The sequence below is a fragment of the Erinaceus europaeus genome, chromosome 13 (assembly GCF_950295315.1).
Source record: "Erinaceus europaeus chromosome 13, mEriEur2.1, whole genome shotgun sequence".
Classification (NCBI taxonomy): Eukaryota; Metazoa; Chordata; class Mammalia; order Eulipotyphla; family Erinaceidae; genus Erinaceus; species Erinaceus europaeus.
The window spans coordinates 43,394,291-43,406,835 of record NC_080174.1 but is presented as its reverse complement, the minus strand read 5'-3'; the positions used below and the strand labels follow the sequence as shown (position 1 = coordinate 43,406,835).

The 12,545-nt window shown below is 36.0% G+C and overlaps 1 protein-coding gene across 4 annotated transcripts in view; it reads left to right on the top strand.

Annotated features, from left to right (window-relative positions):
* EYA3 (EYA transcriptional coactivator and phosphatase 3) overlaps window positions 1-12,545 on the top strand; it is a 94,447-nt gene that overhangs the window by 17,687 nt on the left and 64,215 nt on the right. The window lies entirely within an intron of this gene.

The following is a 12,545-nucleotide window of genomic DNA, read 5'->3' as shown; positions in this document are numbered from 1 at the left end:
TTAACAACAGTTGTTACTTCTCAAACATGCCAACATTTACCATTTCAGTTTCTTTTAAAATTTTTTAAAATTATCTTTTTATTTATTGGATAGAAGCAGCCAGAAATCAAGGGGGAAAGGGGTGGTAGAGAGGGAGAGAGACACCTGCAGCCCTGCTTCAGCACTCGCAAAGCTTTCCCCCTGCAGGTGGAGACCGGGGGCTCAAACCCAGGTCCTTAGCATTGTGACATGCACTCAACTGCCTGGCCCCTTTCAATTTCTTTATAGCTGTTTCCTCCATATCTTATAGGTAGCTTCTTTTCATTACTCAGATCTCTGTTGAAATGCTACTTTCTCAGGAATGTTCACCCTTCCTAAAATAGGAAGCTATCAACAAAATAAAAAGCCAAACTATCAAATGGGAGAAAATATTTTTACATCATATATCTGATGAAAGGTTAATAGCCAAAACATTTTGCATATTAGAATAATTTAATTTGATAGCAAAAAAACAAACCAAAAAGAGTTTAAAATATGAACAGAGACTGAGACTAGCTAGCAGATGCATGAAAAAGTGCTCAGCATTGCCAACCATCAAGGAAATATATGTCGAAATCACAATGAGATATTATTTCACATATGTTAGAATCACTTATCAAAAATATAAAGAGTAACAGTGTTGAAGAGAATGTAAAAAAAAAAAGGGACCTTTTGTGTGCTGTTGGTAGAAATGTAAATTGGTAATCCACTATGGAAAACAATATGAAAGTATCCAAAAATTTAAACTAGAAATGTCACTTGCATATGTAGAAGAATTTTAATTTATTCTAAAATTCAAACCATTCAGAAAAAAGGGAAGATTGGTAAATGGTAATGGGACAATAGACTAAGGAAGATCAAGTGCAAATAACACAATTGAAATTAATCAAGTTTATTTATGAGCAAGTAGATTTGAAAGGTCTGTATTGATATTGTAATAGAGTGCTTTCCATCAGATAATACTTGAATAAGGTCAAATTGTATAAATTCTTATTTTTTGTTTTAAATGCAGCTGCCATCACACTCTTTCCATACTTGACCTGGAGTAAGAAGAACTCGTCCCCTATGCTGTGCCTTTGAAAGTAGATCTTTATATTATACTATCATTCAGAAGCAATTATACCTAAAAATAGAAGCTGATATTCATTTGAAAGAAAGACAAAAAAGCAAAAACAGAGGAAGGAGAGAGAGTGGAGGTGGGACGGGATGGGGCCTATTCTGGAAGGTTGCACAGTAGGTAAGATGTTGGACTTGGCAAGCACGAGGCTCTGATTTCTGTCCCTGGCCTGAGGGATGTTCAGGGTCTCTCACCCTCTCACTTTCTTTTAAATAAATACATATTTAAAAAGAGAAAGGGAGGGAGGAGGGAAAGCTCCAAGAGACAGGCAGTGACTCACATGACAGACTCTCTGGACAACAAGCACATTTATCAATCCAAAAGAACATTACTTTGCAAACCCAGTGATACTATGGATGTTTATTTAGAATTTGACTAAAATGGGGGGTGGGGAGGCATGGTGGTCAGTCACAGAAGAGAATTATTTGTTTTTTGTCTTTAATTGAATTTACATTAAGTTTATAAAGCTTCATTAATAGTGGTACAATTTCATGCCTCTCCCTAATATTTATTACCCACCACCAAAGTCCCAGTATCTTTCTGCCAAAGTCTACCGGAACCGCTTAACCCATATAGCCCACATCCTTTGGTGACCTCTTCAGCAGTCAATCTGAGGGCCTGTTTTCTTACCTCCTCTATCCCCCCCTTCACTTCTCACCTACCTCAATATTTTATTTATTAACATGGTAGAGAGAGAGAGAAGGTGGGGAGACAGCTAGAGTATCACTCTAGCATAATGCAATGCTGGGCATGGGACTCAGGACCTCATACTTCTAGGTTCAGAGCTCTATATACTATGCCACCTCCCTGGCCTTGAGGGTTTGTTGTCACTTGATGTAGTTTAAATTTTAAAAGAGAAGGGGACTGTCGGTGGCCGACCTGCTTGAGTGCATATGTTACAGTGCACAAGGACCCCAAGCCCCCAGTCCCCACCTGCAGGGGGAAAGCTTTGCAAGTGGTGAAGCAGTATTGCGGGTGTCTCTCTTTTTCTCTCCCTCTCTGTCACCCCTACCCTCTGAATTTCTGGCTGACTCTTTCCAATAAATAAGTAAAGATAACAACAAAAAAAAAAAATTAAAAGAGAAAGGCACAGTAAAGTCCATATAATTTACTGGAGCAACATGATGGCTGTTAGCATTAATTGGCATTGATTTCTTTTTAAAGTTTATTAAATGTGGTTATGGGTATATTACTGGAAAGTGTATGCAAAAAACTTGTTAGGCAAGCTTGCTACTGGGTAGGCGACCTCCTGGCCATAAAGTAAGGTGTTTTATGTTGGAATTTTTGCCATTGCTGGGGCTTTTTTAAAAAAAAAAATAGAGTGAGAGGGAGAGAGAGAGAGAGAGAGAGAGAGAGAGAGAGAGGGAGAGAGAGAGAGAGAAAGATACCACAGCTCTGCTCTGTTGCTTATGCTGGTTCTCCCGTGTGGTTTTGGCAGAACCAAAACTCTGGTCCCTGTGAATGATAAAGTGTGTGTTGTAGTGGATAAGCTATGTCCTAACCCCTTTTAATAATTTTGTTTTGGGGATAATACAGTTTTTCTGGAATAAATTTCCAGAAGTATTTCAAAAGTTGCATAGAGATTTTCATCTGTTACCTCAGCTACTTTTCCCTATTGCTAATGTTAATTAACCGTATTGCTAGGGTTAATTTGTGCAAAACTAAGTTAGCAACATTGGTATATTACTGCTAACTAACTCAAAACTTTATTCAAATTTCACTATTTTTAGTGAATAAATTTGTAGGCTGCCTTTTTAAAGTTGCATTTAGAGAAGATTTCAAAGTTTGAGTTTGTTACTACTACGGATTCAGTCCCTTTAACCAGAAAATAATATAAAGAGCCTCTGAGGAAAATTGTTTCACTTAAGAGCCTATCAAGGAAAAGAATAAGTAAGTTTCTAAAATTCAGTTTAGTGTTTCTCTTCCAGTTTGAGAAACTGAGTATTTTGGCTTAGAAAGATTTCTAGGGCTAAGTCATACAAAAAGACTCGAGAACATGCCCCAAAATTAATTTGCTGAGTTTGTAAAGTCACACTTTTTGAATGAGAAAAAATTCCTCTGTATCCAGTACCTTTTATGATCTGGTTGTTAATGTTCTTGATCTAGTGCCTAACATATTGTTAAAATTTTTAATTAAATGTTTATTTAGTAAATGTCTTTATGAAGAAGCATACTACTATGTAGATACCACAAAATAACTTTATGAGAGAAATACAAAATAGCAACTGAAAATGAAAATGATAAACTTCATTTTTTAAACTAGTTTGCCTGAGAATGTTAAGAACAAATGGAAAGGACTTATATATTTGCCAGTTTTTCAACATAGCAGTAACTTTTTTCCCCCCAGGCAACACATACTAATCAGTATGCTGATTTTAAGTGCTGTATTACAGATGTTAATACTTGAGTTTTCTTAAAGTATTAGAGGGATCAGTAAAACGGCTCAAAAATCCATAAAACACCTGGGAATTGACGTTGTTACTACATTACCTCCAGATTTCATTCACTGTAAATTTAAGGTTTAGTCTAGAGTAAAAGCAAAATGCTAACGTGGTAGTTAAGGGTAGTTAAGTGACACTTTCATTAATTACTTGCCGATGATTTGAATAACTTGTGAATGTTTTATATTCATTTTGTTTTTAATGTTTGGAAGCATTTTTGCAACTGACTATGTAATGACAATTGTTACCTTTTTTTTCTTCTTATTGTATTTACATCTATCTCTTCATTTCCTATGGTGTTTTAAGCATGCGTGTTTTATTTAATAGCCAATAAGCCCAAACAGAGAGCAAAAACGAATGAAAAGCAAAATTAGTTTATTTGCTGTTTGTATTAATTTTCTGTGACTCCATAATAAATTACCACACATGTGGAGGATTAAAACAATGGAATTTATTATTATTTTATAGTTCTAAAGGCCGGAAGTCTGAAATTAAGACTTGGCAGGACAGCATTTCCTCCGAGAGCTCTAGGGTTGAATTTGCTTGCTTCTTCAGCTTCTGGGGACTGCCGGCTTTCTGTGGTCCGATCATTAGTCTCCGTCGCCACTTCTACATTGCTTTCTGATCATTATGTGCATTAAATTTCCCTGCGCCTTTCTCTTTATGTAGGCTCCTGAGATGGCTTTTATGTCCTACCTAAATAGTCCAGGCTAATCTCCACTTCAGAATCTTTAATTACATTTGCAGTGATTCTGTTTTCCAAATAAGTTAATATTCATGGGTTCTAGAAAATAGGTTGTGAGTCCATCTTTGACTGGACATCTGTTTTATTATAGCTGTATGTATTTGTGCTTGGGGAAGGGAATTAATCCCTTTCTTTTACTCATTTTTTTAAACCAGAACATTATTCAGCTCTGGTTTACTGTAATGCCAGAGGTTTCTCAGCCTTAAAAATGGAAGTCTTTTGCATAACCACTAGGCTGTCTCCCTGTACTCAATTCAGCAGTTTTACTCTTTCTCTACCTATTCTCATACTCCTTTCCTTAAAAAAATAAAATAAAATAAAATTGCGGGGTGTTTTTTGTTTGTTTGGTTGGTTGGTTTTGTGTTTTTGTTTTTGTTTTTTTATTTTATTTTTGACATTTTAGTCTATTAAAAGAGAAACCTAAGGGGGCAGGTGGTGGTGCACCTGGTTGAGTACACATGTTACAGTGCGCAAGGACCTGGGTTTGAGTCCCCAGTCCCCACCTGCAGGGGGAAAGGTTTGTGAGTGGTGAAGCAATGCTACAGCTGTCTCACTGTCTCTCTCCCTCTCTATCACTCCCTTGGCTGCCTCTATCCAATAGATAAATAAAGATAATAAAGCTTTTTTTTAAAAAAAAGAAACCTAAAGATTCTTATTTTTAAAGTATTAGTGCCTGTGATCCCTTGTTGGAGGTGTGATATTCAGATTTGCTGTGAAGTATATCATTCTTTGTTTATATTTGAAGGGAGCTTTTTTAGTTAAAACAGACTTCAAAATGGTGTTTCTTAGTGCAACCCTTGAAAAGAAAAATTTGTAACTTAAATATTCCTTGTAAGAAATGGGAAAAGTGAAGGTTTGAATTTTTGTGCCTCTGAATACTGGAGGTTCTTAATAAAACTAATTTTAAAAATAAATATTTAGAGACATCAAGAGCCTGGAAAATTGAGCTTGATTGAAAAAATATTTATTAAGTGCTATCAGATACTAAAAAAGAAAATGAACTCTGTCATTGTGGAATTTAGAATCAAGATTCCACAGGGATCCAATTGAGAGTTTTTAGCAATATTGATTAATTGAGATTTACGGAACAAAGATCAGAGGAGTAGTTTTGAATAATTCTTTATTGTTGAGGAACATTAAAACAGGGAACTCTTTGATGAATAAACTAAAGTTTAGTACATTGAAAGGTAGTTTTTCTTTTTCTTTTCTTTCTTTCTTTTTTTTCATTGTTGCTAGGCTTTACCACTCCAAATTTAATTTTTCAGATAGAAAAGAGACGGGGAATAACACAGCACCAAAACTTCCCCCAGTATAGTAGGGTCTAGGCTCAAGAAATTTGGTTTTCTAAATTCATAGTGCTTATCTTTGACTAGAAAACAATAAAAGTAATTTATGTTCATGTGGCTTGTAATTAAGGTTGTCTGTTTTGTTAATTGCAAATTAAATTGTAAATTGAAAACAACGGTTTCAAAGAGAAATCAAACAATTATTTCTGTTGGGTTATACAAGGTGTTAAAAGGTAGCATAGAAAGATCTCATTTTATGGTCCAGGAAATGGAGCAAATGGATAAAGCACTAGACTCTCAAGCATGAGGTCTTGAGTTTCATCCCCGGCAGCACATGTACCAGAGTGATGTCTGGTTCTTTCTTTTCTCCTATCTTTCTCATCAATCAATAAATAAAATCTTTTAAAAAGAAAGAGAGAGAGAGAGGTCTCATTTCGGGTTTTTTAGGATCTTTTTTAAATAAGCATTTTATAGATCTGACCACTGTTCTGGTATTTGTAGCATTAATGAACCTGTTTTTCTCTTGTGGTCATATGTACATAAAAAACTTCACTGTTTAGCCATTTTTGTAACGTGTGCTCAACCAGGTGCGCCACCACCCGGCCCCTTTTAGCCATTTTTATGTATATTATTATTCAGTAGCATTTGTACATTGACAGTGTCACCACTATCCTTTTTAGTGATTAGTCTCAACCTGTGTCTTCTTGAGAAAACCAAGTTACTGTTATGTATTATTCCTGCCAACATTATAATAAACAGTTTCACAAGAGGTCACAGAAAAATTTTTTAAACCATTTTTAGATTTTTTAAACCATCTTCTGATTTTTCTTTAAATTTACAATTCTCCTAATTTATAAATTAGAATTATTTTGAACAGGTATTTTAACCTTTATGTTTGGTGCTTCAAGTTAGGGTACTGGTTTCTGAATTTGTTGATAGAGTCTTTTTAGAATTGTGTGTTCTGGAAAGTGGCACAGTGGATAAAACACTGGACTCTCAAGCATGAGGTCCTGAGTTCTATCCCCAGCAGTGCATGTACTAGAGTGCTATCTAGTTCTTTCTCTCCTCCTATCTTTCTCATTAATAAATTAATAAAATCTTTAAAAATATAACAGAATAAATTATTGTTGAATAACAGTACTGAATGCATATAGTCTTAAATCCATTAGAAGAGAGTATTTTGCTTTTTAAAATTTCTTAAGCTGTATTTAGAATACCATGGTAAACATGTACTAATTACTGGTTTATTAGCATCTTAAGACTTAAAGTAATCTACATACTAATACAATTGTTAAGGAAGATTTATTGGAGGGGGGAGAGCGCAGGAGAGCAAGAGAGCACGCAGAGTGCCGCTCTGCTGTATGCAGTGCTCAGGATCAGACTCCAAAACCTTAGGTACATTGGAGTTCTGCACTTTACCTTGGGAGCTACCTCCCTGGCTGCTGCATATTAATAGAAATCTTAGTGACAACATGCTACTTGTTGGAAACTTCTTCAGGCTACTATAGTTTTTCTTATTTATTATTGCTGAGATTTAGTTAGCTTTGAGAAAGGTGCTCTTAATTATCTTAAGGAAACTTCTGTAACTTTTACTTTGGGGTGGTAAATAGACTTCTGAAATTCATTGTAGTCATTAGCCAAATATCTGGACTACCTGTTTTCTGCCTAGAACTATATAACACAGTTACTCACTTAGCTCCTAGATATCTCTGTACCTGAGTCACGTGCAGATTCTCTCTCTTGGATCTATAGTCAGACTTTTTTGCTTTTGACACTCTTTGAAGTAATAGTTAAAAGAGATGAATGCTTTGTTTTCACTGAAAACTATCAGACCTCTATTCTGTATTTAAATGTGTAAACAAGGAAATTTATATTTCTATGCTAAGAGGTTATTTTTATATTTTATTTATTTGTTTATTTTTCGTTAAAGAGAGCTACACAGAGAGACCAGAGCACTGACTGCTCAGCTCAGGCGTAGAGTGGTGCTGGAATCTCAGAGCCTTGGGCATAAAACCTTTTGCATAACCATTATGTTTTCTCCCTGGCCTCTGTTTAAGAGTTCTTAAAATTGTGCGAAGTTGTACCCCTCTTATCCTATGGTTTTGCCAATGTTTCCTTTTTATAAATAAAAAAATTTTTTTAAAAAGAAAAGAAAATGGATAAACCGAAGGAAAAAAAAGTTCTTATAGCACATTGAACCTGAGTTCTTTTTAAAAAAATAATATGTAAATGATATTTATTTATTTATTTATTCATTCATTTATTATGGGAGAGAGAGAGACAAGAGCTTGGCTCAGCTCTGTTATAGAGGTGCTGGGAATTGAACCTGAGATCTCTATTCTCAGGAATACAAGCCTGATGCCCTATCTCCCCTAATGACCCTAAGTTCTTGCTTGTGACCCTGTATCATTACAGGGCATATAACTACTAGTGTGTTGAACATATAAGAAAATTGAGATTATGAGCTAGAAATCTAATTAGAAGTTTAAGTTGTTTTACTAATTATTTCTTTTTTTAATTTCTAAAGATTTAAATTTTAATGACTAGCATTATAAAAGGATTCCATTTATGAACTTATGACAGTCATGATATTATTTAAAATTGTGAATCAAACCAAAGTTCCTGTTTTTCATCATGAGCATTTAAAGAATGTTGATGTCTAAGGAGAGACTCTTCCTGTTATCACTTATACATGTTTCTGGATTTCTGTGAAGGCATATGGATACACAGAGAGAGAGAATTTATTTAGGATCCAGTAGTAAGAATTACTGTTAAAATTTGTGAGAAGACATTACTACCTAAATGGCCTGCCTATTAAAGGTACTCAAAACAAAAGATTAACTCAGAGCATGTTTTGTCATTTCATATGCTGTTTGTTTATGTCATCATTAAATTCATTTAGCTTACAGTAAGAACCCAGTTTTCCCTTATATGTCATCATTTTGTCATTGGTTATTTTTAAAAGATGTATCTCACTGAGTTTAGAGAAATGTGATGTTATATTATTGTAAAAAATATTTAAAGCACCATATAAGATTAAATTCTACAACTAGTACATGAAAGTGAGAATACTAAGATTTGTATAGCAGTTCTGTACTTTTAAAATTTTCAATACTAGAGCACTTCTGTACTATTGCAACACTTTAATTTGGTTGCTAGTCGATTTGACTTGTGGGGAGGAAAAAAAAAAAGCAAAGGATTTATATGATATGAAGGGAAACCACAGGTGGTCTGGGAGGTGGGGCAGTGGACAGACTCACCACCTTAGACTCTCAGGCATGAGGTCCTGAGTTCAATCCCTGGCAGCACATACACCAAAGTGATGTCTGGTTCTTTCTTTCTCTCCTCCTATCTTTCTCATGAATAAATAAATAAAATATTTTTTAAAAAAGAAAGAAACCACAGTATGATTTTTGATTGTAAGCATATGGTGTAAGGCTTTAACATTAAAAAAAGTTGCTTTGTTTTAAGACATTGATAAATGGTAGGAACATGATAACTTGCATTTATTATATTTTGTATGTTCTGATGTTGTAGGTTTCAAATTGTGATAGGAAGGAAGAATACTGTATTGATGAAAATCAGCATACTAGATGTGTTGGGTGTAATTACATAATTCGTAGTTATTATGAATGAATACATTTTAGGACCAGAGAAATAACTCACCAGATAGAGTACTTGTCTTGCCATGTCTGGGACCCAGATTTTTTTTAATTTTGCCTCCAGGGTTATTGCTGGGGCTTGGTGCCTACACTAGGAATCCACTGCTCCTGGAGGCCATTTTTCCCATTTTGTTGCCCTTGTTGCACTGGTGTTGTTCTTATTGTTGCCATTGCTGTTGTTGTTGTTGTTGGATAGGATAGAGAAATTGAGAGAGAAGACAGAGATGGGGAGAGAAAGATAGATACCTGGAGACCTGCTTCACTGGCCGTGAAGCGACCTCCCCCCCTTCAGGGGAGCCGGGGGCTCGAACTGGGATCCTTATTCTAGTCCTTGAGCATCGCACCATATGTGTTTAACCCACTGCGCTACTGCTGGCCCCTGGGACCCAGATTTGAGCCCCAACACTACATGGAGAGTGCTGCAGTAGCACTGAGGGAAGCTCCGGTGCTGTGGAATTTCTCCTTTGTCTCTTTCTCTTGTCTCTCAATCTGAGTGAAGAAGTGACGCGGGAGCAATAAAATCATGCACGTGCAAGATCCTGGCTCTGCAAAAGAAAAATAAGGAATTCATCATGCTCTGTTATAAAGACACTATAATGGTATTTCTCTTTTTTATTATCTTTATTTATTTATTGGATAGAGATAGCCGGAATTTGAGAGGAAAGGGGAGAGGGAGAGAGCGAGACACCTGCAGCACTGTTTCACCATTTGTGAAGCTTACCCCTTGCAGGTCAGGTGGGGACTGGGGCCTTCAACCCAGGTCCTTGCGTGTTGTAACATGCACTCAACCAACTGCATCACCACCCAGCCCCTATGTTTTTTTTTTTTTAAGTTAAGCTTTTAACGTTTAGCTTATTGTGACTTTATTTATTTTCCCTTTTGTTGCCCTTGGTTTTTTTTATTGTTGTAGTTATTATTGTTGTTGTTATTGATGTCGTTGTTAGATAGGACAGAGAGAAACGGAGAGAGGAGGGGAAGACAGAGAGAGGGAGAGAAAGATAGACACCTGCAGACCTGCCTCACTGCCTGTGAAGCGACTCCCCTGCAGGTGGGGAGCCGGGGGCTCAAACTGGGAACCTTCAGCTGTTCCTTGCGTTTTACGCCACCTGCGCTATCGCCTGACTCCCCAGCTTCCCTCTTTTAAGAATTAATATTTATCTTTTAAAGCTCATTGCTTTTGATTGAGAAAAAAACTGTTCTCCTTAAAAGAAATTTATATTATTCATTAATGATGGAGAGGAAAGTGAGGTAGAACTAGAGCATCACTCTGGCATGTGCAAGGGTGATGCCAGGGATTAAGCTAAGGACCTCATGCTTTTAAATCTAGCTTTTTATCCGCTGCAGTGCCTCCTGAGCTTCAAGCTGTTCTTTAATTTTGTACATAATTTAAATTCATTTGTATTGAGATCTGAGCTCAGAATGTCATTCAGTTATTTTAGCTATGCTGGAGATTGAACCCTGGTCCTTCATGCAAAGCATGTGAATTACCACTAAGTCACCGCCCCCAACACCTATCCTTTTTTTTTTTGCCTCCACTTACTGGGGCTCAGTGCCGGCACTATGAATCAATCCACTGCTTTTTGTTGACTTTTTTTTTTTTTTTTTTTTTTTGGTCTTTAGGGTTATTGCTGGGGCTCAGTGCCTGCGCTAGGAATTCACGGCTCCTGAAGGCTATTTTTTCCCTTTGTTGCCCTTGTTGTTTTTCATTGTTGTTGTTATTGCGGCTGCTGTTGTTGTTGGATAGGACAGAGAGAAATAACAGAGAGGGGAGAGAAAGACACCTGTAGACCTGCTTCACCGCCTATGAAGCAACACTCCCCCGCCACCCCCCACCCTGCAGGTGGAGAGCAGGGGGCTCGAACCAGGATCCTTAAGCCAGTCTGTGTGCTTTGTGCCATGTGTGCTTAACCCGCTGTGCTACTGTCCGGCCCCCCATCCATATTTTTAAAATAAGTCAATTCTTGTATTTTTTAAAATACTCCTTTTTTTAAAGCATCTTTTTGTTACTGTTTCAGCTATTTGTTTTATAATTTTAGCTATTTTCTTGTTTGGATATAGACTTTATGACCCTTCCCCATGGAAAAGGAGTGTCCCTTGCCAAGAATCTAATTAGAGCCTGTAATTATTATAATTATGACTTTCAGTTAAGTGTAATGTGAAGTATTACCACTTTTTCTTTAGGTAAGAGCTAATAGTACAAAAGCTCAAAAATGAGATATTAGAGTCATTTTGTTTCCCTAAAGATTTGACTTTGTTTTGTTCCTTCTGATGAGATGAACTCATAGACAGGCAGTACTTTAAATTCCATAGGCATTTCATTAAAACTAAGATACAAACCATTTAAATATAAAAAAATGTTTCATCTTTCACAACTGTGAATCAGTTTCACGTCACATTGATTTTGCTCTTCTTAGTAGAGCAAAACAAGTGCAGGGAAGATAACTCCTGTGAGCTTTAGTTATGTACTCTAATTCTGCGACACTAGTCATCTACGTCATGTAGTATGAGAGCTTCGGTTTTGAGACTGTGTTTGAGCTACACGTGAGTGTCTTCAACACTGAGTGCTTTTGACCTTTAAACTTTTTTTTTCTTTTGACATTTTAGATCAGGACAGGGAGTAAAGCAGTATTAGAGTTGGCTAGTTTTGCTTATAGTTGTGTTCCTAACACGTGTTGTTTTTTTGTTTTTCCTTTTTTGGAGTATGGCTCTAAAATCAAGTTGTAATCTTACACAGTAGAAGTAGAGGAGGTGTATTGGCACAACTAAAATATTTTTCTTTATGTTTTTGCTGCTACTACAACATGAATATGTACTTGCTTTAGCTATGTGTGTTAGGTGGGTTATAGTGGTTAGTAGAAAAAGTGAAAATAGGCATAACCTTGACTAAAGGTGTAAGCAATCAAACCTGCTTCAGCCAAGTGCTAACTTCATGGTTGTAAAGTAGCAATGGAGGCTGTTTTCTTTATATAATGTATTTAGTTTAATTATGTCTGTCTCAACAGGGCACAGGAGAATGTGAGATTTAAGAGACCTATTTTTCTTTTTTAGTTTGAAATCAACAGGATCAGCAGAATCTGAAAAGGCAAATTTTGTTTAATTGACTAGGTAGTTTGTTTAGTGGAGCTTATTTCAGAATGGGTCTTAGCTTTAAATGATTATTTTCCCTTAGTTATAAATTTCAGTTTATTTTATTACTTAAATAGAGCCAGAAGACTTGTATTTTCCTTTAAATTGATTATATATATCCAGATATAGTTGATTGTGAAAGTATTTAGT